General features: G+C 48.6%; 1 non-coding gene and 1 pseudogene across 1 annotated transcript; both read right to left on the reverse strand.

The window, feature by feature from the left end:
- LOC129024912 (zinc finger protein 839-like) overlaps positions 1–5,666 on the reverse strand; it is a 30,247-nt pseudogene extending 24,581 nt beyond the window's left edge.
- TRNAI-GAU (transfer RNA isoleucine (anticodon GAU)) lies at positions 18–91 on the reverse strand. Its single transcript has one exon. It is a non-coding gene; the product is annotated as a tRNA-Ile (tRNA).
- Positions 5,667–12,515: the final 6,849 nt, after the last annotated feature.

Raw genomic sequence — 12,515 nt, forward strand, 5'->3', positions numbered from 1 at the left:
AAAAAAGCCAAAAACTGTGGTCGGTGCGGGATTCGAGCCCGCGACCTTAGTGTTATCAGCACCACGCTCTTACCAACTGAGCTAACCGACCGCCTGACGCCACAGTGCCCCTGGAGCCTATAACAGGGCTCCACGTTCGCGCCAGTCCACGAGGGATTCCCTGCCAAGCCCGCGTGCCTCTGGCTGCCTTCCGCTTTGCCCGAGCCGCGGGGACTCCGGTGAGGAGCCAACGCCCCAGCGCTGGCAGGGTTTCTCCCGCTCCTCCCTGCCAGGCTGTCCTCGACAACCTCTGGGCCGAGTCCAAGAGATCCCGCAAGTCGCTCCTGCCCGCATGGGGCTTACAGAACCTGAAAGGCGCATTTTGAAGGAGAGTTGCAGAAACAGTTCATGGGAAAAAACAAAGAAACAAACCAACAAAAAAACTGGGACTAGGGCCGGTGCGGGGATCAAGCCCGCGACCATGGCGGTATCAGCACCACGCGCTCACCAACTGAGATAACCGACCGCCCGACCATCTAAAAGGGCTCCGTGTTCGCGCCGGCCCGCGACTGATTCCTTACAGAGCCCGCGCCACTGGCTGCCTCCCGCTTGGCCCCAGCTGCGACTTTTGACCGCCTCACTGTCATCCCCATTGGGTGGATGCAGAAACTGACTTCAAGGAGACTTCTAGGAGACTTCAAGGAGGAGAAGGGAGGCGGCTTCCTACAGGGAACCGCAGGCTTCCACAGGGAAAATGCAAATTGCACATGGGAGGCTTGGCTCTGCAGTGAGGTTTTCAAACATTCCCATTCAAAGCTGTTTTTAACTCTTGAGAATCCTGCGGCCTCGCAACTTCGTGTATCAAGAGCCTTTCGGCATGGTTAAATCTAGCTCAGAAAACACAGAAAACCAAAGGCCAAAGAACCACCGAATTCCCTATTGCCCAAAAAATAATGGCTGCAGGAGTCTCAACCTCCTTCTTGTCGAGTTTTTTTTTTTTTTCTTTCACTGTACACGTGTATTTCTATATATATACATGGAATCCTTGGGCCAGGAGCGGTGGCTCGTGCCTGTAATCCCAGCACTCCGGGATAAATAAATAAATGAATGGAATCGAAAGCCTTGCTTGAAAAAGTGTATTTTGTCTTCCTTTTTGCATTTAATAGTCTATGATTAAGCATATCCCCAAATAATTGCAAATGTCATTTTCAATGATTCATTAAAAAAAAGAAAAGAAAAGAAAAGAAAAAAAATGAGATGGGGAAAGACAGAAATAGAGAAACAGAAAATGATATGTTTTGGCCATGTCCCCACTGAAATCTCAACTTGAATTGTATCTCCCAGAATTCTCTCGTGCTGTGAGAGGGATCCAGGGGAAGTAACTGAATCATGGTGGCCGGTCTTTCCTGCGCTATTCTGGTGATAGTGAATAAGTCTCATCAGATCTAATGGGTTTATTAGGGTTTCTGCTTTTGCTTCCTCCTCATTTTTTCTTGCTGCCACTATGTAAGAAGTGCCTTTCGCCCTCCGCCATAATTACAAGACTTCCTCAGCCTGTGGAACTGTTAGTCAAATTAAAGCTCCTTTTCTTCCCAGTCTTGGGTATGTCTGTATCAGCAGCGTAAAAACAGACTAATACAGTAAATAGGTACTGGGAGTGGGGCATTGCTGAAAAGGTACCCAACAATGTGGCAGCGACTTTGGAAATGGTTAATAGGCAGAGGTCGGAACAGTTTGGAGGGCTTAGAATAAGGCAGGAAAATGTGGGAATGTTTGCAACTTCCTAGAGACTTGTTGAATGGCTTTGGCCAAAACGCTGATAGCGATATGACAATAAGGTCCAGGCTGAGGTGGTCTTAGATAGAGATGAGCAACTTCTTGGGAACTGGAGCAAAGGTGACTCTTATTATGTTTTAGCAAAGAGACTGGCGGCATTTTGCCTCTGCCCTAGAGATGTGTGGAACTTTGAACTTGAGAGAGATGACTTAGAATATCTAGCGGAAGAAATTTCTAAGCAGCAAAGCATTCAAAATGTGACTTGGGTGCTGTTGAAAGCATTCCGTTTTAAAAGGGATACAGAGTATAAAAGTTTGAAAATCTGCAGCCTGATGATCCAGTAGAAAAGAAAAATCCATTTTTTGGGGGAGAAATGCCAGCCAGCTGCAGAAATTTGCATAAGTAGCAAGGAGCCTAATGTCAATCTCCAAGACCACGGGGAAAATGTCTCCAGGCCATGTCACAGACCTTCACAGCAGCCCCTCCCATCACAGGCCCAGGAGAAAGAAGTGGTTTTGTGGGCTGGGCCCAGGGTCTCTGTGCTGTGTGCAGCCTAGGGACTTGGTACCCTGGGTTCCAGCTGCTCCATCTGTGACTGAAAGGAGCCAACGTAGAGCTCAGGCTGTGGCTTCAGAGGGTGGAAGCCCCAAACCTGGGCAACTTCCATGTGGTGTTGAGCCTGCAGATGCACAGAAGTCAAGAATTGAGGTTTGAGAACCTCCGCCTAGATTTCAGAAGATGTATGGAAATGCCCGGATGTCCAGGCAAAAGTCTGTGGCAGGGGTGAGGCCCTCATGGAGAACCTCTGCTAGGGCAGTGCAGAAGGGAAATGTGGGGTTGGAGCACCCACACAGAGGCCCTACTGGGGCACTGCCTAGTAGAGCTGTGAGAAGAAAGCCACCATCGTCCAAACCCCAGAAAGATAGATCCACCAACAGCATGCACCATAGGCCCGGAAACACAACAGACACTCAACGTCAGCCCGTGAAAGCAGCCGGGAGGGAGGCTGTACCCTGCAAAGCCACAGGCGCAGAGCTGCCCAAGACCATAGGAATCCACCTCTTGCACCTGATGTGAGACCTGTAGTCAAAGGAGATCATTTTGGAGCTTTAAGATCTGACTGCCCCGCTGGATTTTGGACTTGCAGGGGCCCTATAACCCCTTTGTTTTGGCCATTATTCCCATTTGGAATGGCTGTATTTACCCAATACCTGTATCCCCATTGTATCTAAGAAGTAACTAGCTTGCTTTTGATTTTACAGGCTCATAGGTGGAAGGGACTTGCCTTGTCTGACTGTGGACGTTTGGGTTAATGCTGAAATGAGTTAAGACTTTGGGGGGACTGTTGGGAAGGCACAGTTAGTTTTGAAATGTGAGGATATGAGATTTGGAGGGGCCGGGGTGGAATTATATGGTTTGGCTGTGTCCCTACTGAAATGTCAACTTGAATTGTATCTCCCAGAATACCCACGTGTTGCGGGAGGGACTCAGGGCGAGGTAACTGCAATCATAGGGGCGGGTCTTTCCCGTGCTATTCTCATGATAGTGAATAAGTCTCACGAGATCTGATGGGTTTTCAGGGGTTTCTGCTGTTGCTTCCTCCTCATTCTCTCTTGCTGCCGCCATGTAAGAAGTACCTTTTGCCCTCCGCCATGATTATGGGACTTACCCAGCCCTGTGGAACTGTAAGTCAAACTTCCTGGCCGGGCGCGGTGGCTTACACCTGTAATCGCAACACTTTGGGAGGCTGAGGTGGGTGGATCACCTGAGGTCAGGAGTTCCAGACCAGCCTGGCCAACATGGTGAAGCCCCGTCTCTACTAACAGTACAAAAATTAGCCGAGAGTTGGGGCACGCACCTGTAATCCCAGCTACTCAGGAGGCTGAGGCAGGAGAATTGCTTCAACCCGGGAGGCAGAGGTTGCAGTGAGCCTAGATCACGCCACTGCACTTCAGCCTGGGCGACAGGAGCAAGACTCGTCTCAGAAAAAAAAGAAATTCAACCTCCTTTTTTTCCAAGTCTAGGGTATGTCTTTATCAGCAACGTAAAAACGATTAATACAGAGAGTAATGCATAAAGACACAGAAAGAGGGAGAGAGAGACAAAAAGAGAAAGAGAGAGAGAGAATGAGATAGGAGAAAGAGAGGGACAGGAGAAAAAGAGAGGGCCCTCTTCCCACTATCCTTCCAAAATCAGGGTTTCCTCATGACCCCTTCCTCAAGGCCTAGGTGCCAAAGAGGTCACTGAAGGAAGCAAAGTCCCCTCTTCCTCAGCAGGCCTGAAGGCTCCTGGGCTATGGCCGCTGGTCTTCCTAAGCCAGAAGCTATAACCCTGAGCCATTCGGCTTCCCAGCCCAGCTTCCTCCTGTCCAAAATGAGAGGACAAACAGGAGTTAGAGGGCCTGAGAAGTCCTGTCCCAGCAACACACCCCCCAAGAAGGCACAGGCTGACCACTGACAACTGTTTAAATCCAGCGCCCACGTTCGGCTGGGATATTCTGACCCACTCAGGGTTGCCCCATAAACCAGCGCGTGGTCCGGATCCAAGCGCACCGAGAACTGGAAACCTCTCTGTCAAGCTGCCCATTGGGGGTTAAGTTCAAAGACAGAGGACAAAGGAAACGAGATAAAGCGTCCAATACAAGAATTACCCATTTCAGACGCACAAGACGAAGAGCATAGGCGGTGTCAGGACATGTTAGGATCCGTCCCCAACTCCGCCGTCTTCATCCCCACAAAGCCACGGAACACCTGTACCCCGGAGCCCAGCTGCTCCTGCAGCCCCTGGAGAAATCTGTACATTCCCCGCCGAGGACCCTGCCGCTGGGTACACGGGGAGGCTGGCCTGAGGGACCCCGCGCCCGTGTCCCTGGGGCCGCTGCCTGGGAGAGCGCACGAGTTACCCCAGGCGAGGTGACCAACAGGAAGTTTGGTGACGTCGGACGGCCCAGGCCCCAGAGTGCTGTGTGTGCTGGGGGTGGAGGGTGGTCTCCGAGAGGAGCCGTCGGCGTTCCAGGGAAGGCACCCGCTCGGTCGGGGGACTCGCCGGGGCTGGGGGGTGCGCTCCACTTCTCCGAGCGCCCCCCAGGGAGACCCAGGGCGCAGGGGCAGCCCCGCGCTAGGATCCTGAGCCGCAGCGGCCGGGCAGGGCCCTCCCCAGGAGGCCGGCACCCGGGGCCCTTTGTCCTACGACAGCGTCCCGGCCGCGCCGCGCGCCCCTGTGGGCCGAGTCCCCGCGCGCACTCACCCACGGTGACCAGCGTGTCGAAGTCCTGAAGGCGGTTGGCAGGCGGCTCCGGCGACCGCGCCTCCGGGCTGGGGCAGAGCTCGGGCGCCCAGTCCGGGGTCTCCTCTACCACGGCCGCCTGGGCCAGCCCGGGCGCCTCCATGGGGACGCACTCAGGTCCGGGGCGCCGGGCCGGGCCGGAGCGCTCGGGGAGCCGGGCTTCCGGGGACGCAGCCTCGGAGGGCGGCGCGGCGGCATCAACGGAGGCTCCCCATGCGCGCCAGGCGGCTTGTGGAGGCCACGACTCTGCCCACCCGGCCCGGAGCCCGCAAGACGCCAACGCGCCTTCCGGTGCGCGCGCGGTCCGGCGCGGCTGACAGAGCGGCGGGGACAATGGCTGGGCGGCGCTCACGGCACGAGCAGCAACGGCCCCAGGTGGGAGCAGCCGCCGGCCTCGGGGCGCGGGCACGGAGCGCCGGGAGGCGGCGGGGAAGGCGGGGGCCGCGGCCCGGACTTGTAGAGCCAGGCGGGGGCCCTGCGCATTCCCAGTCTCGCGCCCGCTGCCTCCTGCAGCTCGGTAGCCGCGTGCGCGTTGAAGAGGCGGGCGGAAGGCGCCTGGGCGACCCCTAGGGGCTGGGGCCGTCGCCTTCGCACGCGCTCCGCCCCTGCCGCGACCCAGCCCAGGAGCCGGAGACCTGGGCGTGCCCCGCCACCGTGGGCAGGCGCGGCCCTGGAGAGGTGCTCACGCCCCCTCCGCGCCCGAGGCGCCCCTCGGGTGGCACCCAGGACGGCCTCTCACCGCGACCTACCGCCCCGACCCTCTTAGGCGCAGAGGCGCACGGGTCCAGACCCGGCTACTCAGGAGGGAGGAAACATTTTACAACCTATTCTCTCTTGTCTTTGAAGCCTGCTAGCTAAAAGCTTCATCTGCATAGTAAAACTTTGGTCTCCACCACGTCTTATCACAACCCAGACATTCCTTTCTGTGATCCCAGGTCTTCAGATAACCAGCTGTCAACCAGAAAATGTTTAAATTCACCCACAGCCTGGAACCCCACTTCCTCCACCCCCCCGCCCCCGCCCACCACTTCTACTTGTCTCTTTTCTGGACCAAACCAATGTATTTCTCAAATGTATTTGATTGCTGTCTCATGCCTTCCTAAAATGTATAAAACCAAACTGCACCCCAACCACCTTGGGCACATGTTCTCAGGACCTCCTGAGGGCTGTGTAACGGGCCATGGTCAGTCGTATTTGGCTCAGAATAAATTTCTTCAAATATTTTACAGAGTTTGACTCTTTTTGTTGACACCTTTTCTTAGCTACTGCAAGATGTTCTTCAGAAAAAGGATGGCGCAAACTGAGAACAAGTAAGACGTGGATTCAGAAAGTTAGGAGATCCGGTGGAGGAAAGAAGTGCAGTTGGTGGCCAGGGTGACAGCCATTCACCAGGTTCCATAGGCAAACAGTTCATGTTGGAGATGGGGTTCAAGAGATGCCAGACGGAGCCATCCAGGAAGAAAGAGCAGGAATGAATGGACAAAAAGTATGGGAGTTAGAAAAACTGATGAACTGAGGGGCACATGGTAGGCCTTTTGGAGCACTGGGATAAAATAGTTTCAGGCACTAAGTAAATTGTATATAAAAAGAAGGCAGCCCAGTGCAGTGGCTCATGCCTGTAATCTCAGCAACTCCAGAGGCTGAGTTGGGAGGATCACTTGAGCTCAGGAGTTTGAGGCTGCAGTGAGCAGTAATTGCACCACTGCACTCCAGCCTTCTAGCTTGGGTGACAGACCCTGTCTCCAAAAAATAAAAAGGCAATTACTAACTCCAGGAAAAAGGAAAGAAAGAAAACATAATCATTGTAGTCACTGGTTCATCTTTGAATATCATTGCAATGGTCATTATAATGGAAACACTGATGATTTCTTAAACCAAATATTGTGACCTAAATGTTTACAAGAATGTGGTAGGAGGGAAAGGACATTTGTGATTGGATGGAAAGGCAGGCAGGAGAGTGTCACAGTCTGAGGGGTTCTTCTTTCCTGCTGTCCCCCAAAAACCCAATGCACTGAGAACAGCAGATGTTGCAGCAAAGAGGGAGGTTAATAATTGCAGGGACAGCTAATTGAGGAGAATAGGAGAGGTTTCTCAAATCTGTCTCCCTGAAAAGTTGGAAACTATGGTTTTTCATGGTACTTTTATGGGCAGAAGGCTGGGGAACTGCAACAATTGATTGGCTATGGATGAAATCTTAGGGGTGTCTAAAACTGTCTTTGTGCAGGTGAGTTAGTTCCCAGGAGAGGGTATCTCAGGACCAGGTGGCATCTCTTGGTCTGCCAAAATGCTAAATCTGAAAAATATTTCAAAGACCATTGTTTAGGTTTTACAATAGTAATGTTATCTACCGGAGTAGTTTGGGAAGTTATACATCTTGTGATCCCTGGTTACATGACTCTGGTGCAGTGAACAACTTACATGAAAACACGCTAAGTGATGGCAGGTCATTGATTAACTATGCCTGTTCTTTAGCAAAGTTCAAGCCCCTACAGTAATTCTAACCTTGTTTTCTGAATGTGGCTTTAATCTGCAGTCAAGGAGTGGGATCAGTTTCCTTGCCTCAGAGTTTAACTCTCTCTCTCTCTCTCTCTGTGTGTATAAATATATATACACAATTATTTATTTATTATTTATTTATTTGTTATTTTTTGAGACACAATCTTGCTCTGTTGTCCAGGTTGGAGTGCAGTGGTGTGATCTTGGCTCACTGCAGCCTCAACTTCCTGGGCTCAAGCGATCCTCTCACCTCAGCCTCCTGAGTAGCTGGGACTACAGGTGCACACCACCATGCCTGGCTAATTTTTGTAAATTTTTTGTTGAGAAGGGGTTTCACTGTGTTCCTGAGGCTGGTCTCCAACTCCTGGGCTCAAGCAATCCTCCTGCCTTGGTCTCCCAAGGTGCTGGGTGACACCACACCTGGCTTCAAATTTTAACTATAAACTAACTTCCTCACACAGTTATCTTGGCTGCCACACTAGAATTAGCAAAAACAAAACAAAACAAAACAAAACAATTTAGCCTGTGAAGTTTGATGGAAAATGGAGTCAGTCACGTTAGATTTCTCACATTTGTTTTTCTTTTTCTTTTCTTTTTTTTTTTTTTGATGGAGCTTTGCTGTTGTTGCCCAGGCTGGAGTGCAATGGCGCGATCTCAGCTCACTGCAACCTCTGCCTCCTGGCTTCAAGTGATTCTCCTGCCTCAGCCTCCCGAGTAGCTGGGATTACAGGCACCCGCCACCATGCCCGGCTAATTTTTTTTTTTTAATAGAGATGGGGTTGCACCATGTTGGCCAGCTGGTTTTGAACTCCTGACCTCAAGCAATCTGCCTACCTCAGCCTCACAAAGTGCTAGGATTACAGGCATGAGCCACCGCGCCCAGCCAAGATTTCTCACATTTCTTATAATTCTGCAATCTCAGTTTCAAGACCAAATCCTCAATAACCATAAGGCATAAAATTGACAAATCTTGAAACTGTAGTATAAGAATATTACATAGGACCATGATTGTAAATATGAAAACAAACATTTAAAGGATTGAAATTGAATAGAGGCTGGGAATGGGACGTTTTGATACAAGGAGGTTTTTTTTAAGTACTAACTTTTTCATATTTCCTTTACAATAATCTGCTTAAACTTTAAGAACATTTGGAAAAGAAGGTGTCACAGATGTTCCCTTCCAGGCAGACATGTCTTCACTTCTTTGGTTTTACTCCTCTTCTCTGGAGAGATCATGGCGGAGCTTGGCACCGTATATATACTCATGGGGCACTGATGGCAGTGGACATTTGAGTGAGGCAGTCTTTGTTTTTTACTTTTGGAGGGTGATTGTGAAGATGAAATGAAATAACCCACATGGCAATGCCCATAATTCACAAGGCACATAAACAGGGTGTCAGGAAATATTAGCTCAGTGGAGATTCTACATTCATCTTTTCCCGAGAATGATAATGAGGGATGTTTAGTACTGAAATCAGAAAGAATAAAAACACAGGTATATCTACCTATTCTTAGATACAGCAGAAATGTGTTAGTTTTTCTCTGTCCTGGAACAGAAGCAGATGCAGAGATGCAAGTGTTAAAAACTGCATGGTAAAATAAATACTCCATGCACTTGGAGTGGCCACATTTAGCAAATAAAAATTGTAATAAATTTAAATTTCAGATAACACATTTTAAAAAGTTTTAAATTTTAATTCTATTTATTCTACTTTTTTATTTTTATTTTTTGAGACAGGGTCTCACTCTGTGGCCCAGGCTGGAGTACAGTGGTGTGATTACGGCTCACTGCAGCCTCTACCTCTTCGGGCTCAGGCGATCCCCACACCTCAGCTTCCTGAGTAGTTGGACTACAGGTGTGCACCATTTCGCTCAGCTAATTTCTGTATTTTTGTAGAGACAGGGTTTCACCATGTTGCCTAGGCTGGTCTTGTACTCCTGGGATCAACAATCCCCCCACCTCAGCCTCCCAAAGTCCTAGGATTCCAGGTGTGAGCCACTGCACTTGGCCAAGTAACAGATTTTTAAGTATCAGTATGCCCCATGTCATACTGGGGGCATATGGATACTAAAAAATTATTCAGTATTTATCTGAAATTCACATTTAATTGGTGGTGTGTCTTTTATCTGGAAACCTTATAGATGGCTGAATTTGCAGCTGTCATGTCACTGTTTGTGGCTTAATGAAGGAATTCATTTGCCATTTACAAAAATTCAGTACCCAGAAGGAGAAAGGGGATGCTGTTTGGAAGAACATGATGTCACTGCCAATGCTGAATTAACTTGGTGGGCTGGAATACACAATCTGTGAGCATCAGTCTCTGTTTTTGTTTTTGTTTTTGTTTTTGAGATGGAGTCTTGCTCAGTCATCCAGGCTGGCCTGCAGTGGCACGATCTCTGTTCCCTGCAACCTCTGCCTCCCGGATTCAAGCGATTCTCCTGTCTCAGTCTCCCAAGTAGCTTGGACTACAGGTGCACACCACCATGCCCAGATAAATTTTGTATGTTTAGTAGAGATGGGGTTTCACCATGTTGGCCAGGCTGAGCCTTCAGAGGGAGTGTGGCTCGGACCGCACCTTGATTTCAGACTTCTGGTCTCTAGAAATGTGAGAATGCACATTTATTGAGACTCATTCAGTGTCTCAATTTATGGTACTTTGTTAAAACAGACCTAGGAAAATAATACTCCCAATCAGAAGGACAGAACAAACAAGTGGAATTTTCAACACAACACAAAATTGGAGGTATGTACCTTTTTTTTTTAGCAGTAATTGTATATTAACTTGCTCTTCCAAAGTGATTTGGAGAATGGATAAACCCAAGTGTCGAGGATGAAAATAATGATCAATTGAACTCCAAATGGAATATAAACCAATTTCAGCCTGTCAATATAACATGGGTAATTATTTACTCTTCATGTTGATTTAATATTTGCTTTTATAGAATGAAAAAATATAGGTACACTCACAACTAGGGGCCCTAATCAATGATCATTTATCATGAGCATTTGAATTACATGGTGGTATAGTCAATGCAGCTCACAATAGTGGCTTTGAATCTGCATTGCCCCGGCCATATGACCTTCAACATATATTTTGAGGTTGGGGGAACAGGAGGAATATTTTTTACGAATTTTGTGTTTGATCCAATATGGTTGTTTTTGAAAGGGCTATGTGACCCCCTGTGGAAATAAAGTTGATTTATAGCTGAACTGGACAAGCTCTATCTATCTCTTGCAACTACTAGAGGTCTGGTCTTTGACCCATGGTCACTGGGTTTTATGAGATGTTGCTGAAAGTCTCATACTGGGCTTGGTAATTGTAGAATAGAGTGGTTCTTTGCTTTGCATGGTGGGATAAGTTTTCTTTTCTAAAATTTTTAATTTTAATTTTTAATCTTTGTAGATACATAGTAGGTGTATGTATTTATGGGGTACATGAGTTGTTTTTGTTTTTTTTGAAACAGAGTCTGGCTCCGTAACCCAGGCTGGAGTGCAGTAATGTGGTGTTGGCTCACTACAACCAGTGACTCCTGGGTTCAAGCGATTCTCCTGCCTCAGCCTCCTGAGTAGCTGGGACTACAGGTGTGCACCACCATGTAAAGCTAATTCTTGTATTTTTAGTAGAAATGGGGTTTCACCATGTTGGCCAGGCTGGTCTTGAACTCCTGGCCTCAAGTGATCTGCTGGCCTTGGCCTCCCAAAGTGCTAGAATTACATGCACGAGCCACCGTGCCCAGCCTTACATGAGATGTTTCGATACAGGCATGCAATGTGAAAGAAGCACATCGTGGGGAATGGGATATCCATCCCCTGAAGCATTTATCCTTTGAGCTACAAACAATCCAATGACATTCTTTAAGTTCTTTTAAAATGTACAATTAAGAAATCCCTTGGTCGGGCTCAGTGGCTCACGTCCGTAATCCCAGCACTTTGGGAGGCCAAGGCTAGCAGATCACCTGAGGTCAGGAGTTCAAGACCATCCTGGCCAACATGGTGAAACCGCGTCTCTACTAAAAATACAAAAAAATTAGTCAGGCGTTGTTGCACGCACTTGTTGTCCCAGCTACTCAGGAGGCTGAGGCAGGAGAATTGCTTGAACCCAGGAGGCAGAGGTTGCAGTGAGCTGAGATCATGCCACGCCACTACAGCCTGGGAAACTCCATCTCAAAAAAAAAAAAAAAAAAAAAGAAAGAAATCCCTTGAGGGTCAATTTCTTTACTGATGGCTTGCAACTGGCCTAACCATTTGTGAAGTCAGTATGGCTTCACTATATTTAGGTGGTTCAATTCACGCATCAATATGAACTCTGGGAGCTTGCACAAGGGTGTCTCTGTATCCCAATGCTGGCCTGCGCACACACTTTTTCTCTCTCTTGCTGTGCTGTGTCCTTCAGTGTTAGATAAAAGCTGTACCACTTCACACCCACTAGGATGGCTACGATTCACAAAATCCAGAAAATAGCAGGGGTCAGCCAGGATGTAGAGAAATGGGAGTCTTTGTGCATTGTTGGTGAAAATGCTCAATGGTGCAGTCCCTGTGCCAAACAGTGTGGTGGTTTCTCCAATAATTAAACACAGAGTTAGCACAGGATCCAGCAATTCCACTTCTGGGTATATACTCAAAAGAATTGAAAGCAGGGTCTCAAAGAGATACTTGTAAACCTATGTCTGTAACATTGTTATTCACTGTAGCCAAGAGGTGGAAGCAACCCAAGTGTCTATCAGCAGAGGAATGGATAAACGAAGTGTGGTCCATCCATACAATGAGACATTATTCAGCCCTAACAAAGAAGGAAATTCTGACACGTGCTACAACGTAGATCAACCTTGAGGACATTATGCTAAGTAAAATAAGCCACGCTCAAAAAGACTAATACTCTATGAGTCCATTCATATGAGGTCTCTAGAGTCATCCAATGCATAGAGACAATGGTGGGCACTGGGCACTGGGGGAAGGGAACATGGGGAGTTAGTGTTTA

This window comes from Pongo pygmaeus, chromosome X, assembly GCF_028885625.2.
Source record: "Pongo pygmaeus isolate AG05252 chromosome X, NHGRI_mPonPyg2-v2.0_pri, whole genome shotgun sequence".
Classification (NCBI taxonomy): domain Eukaryota; kingdom Metazoa; phylum Chordata; class Mammalia; order Primates; family Hominidae; genus Pongo; species Pongo pygmaeus.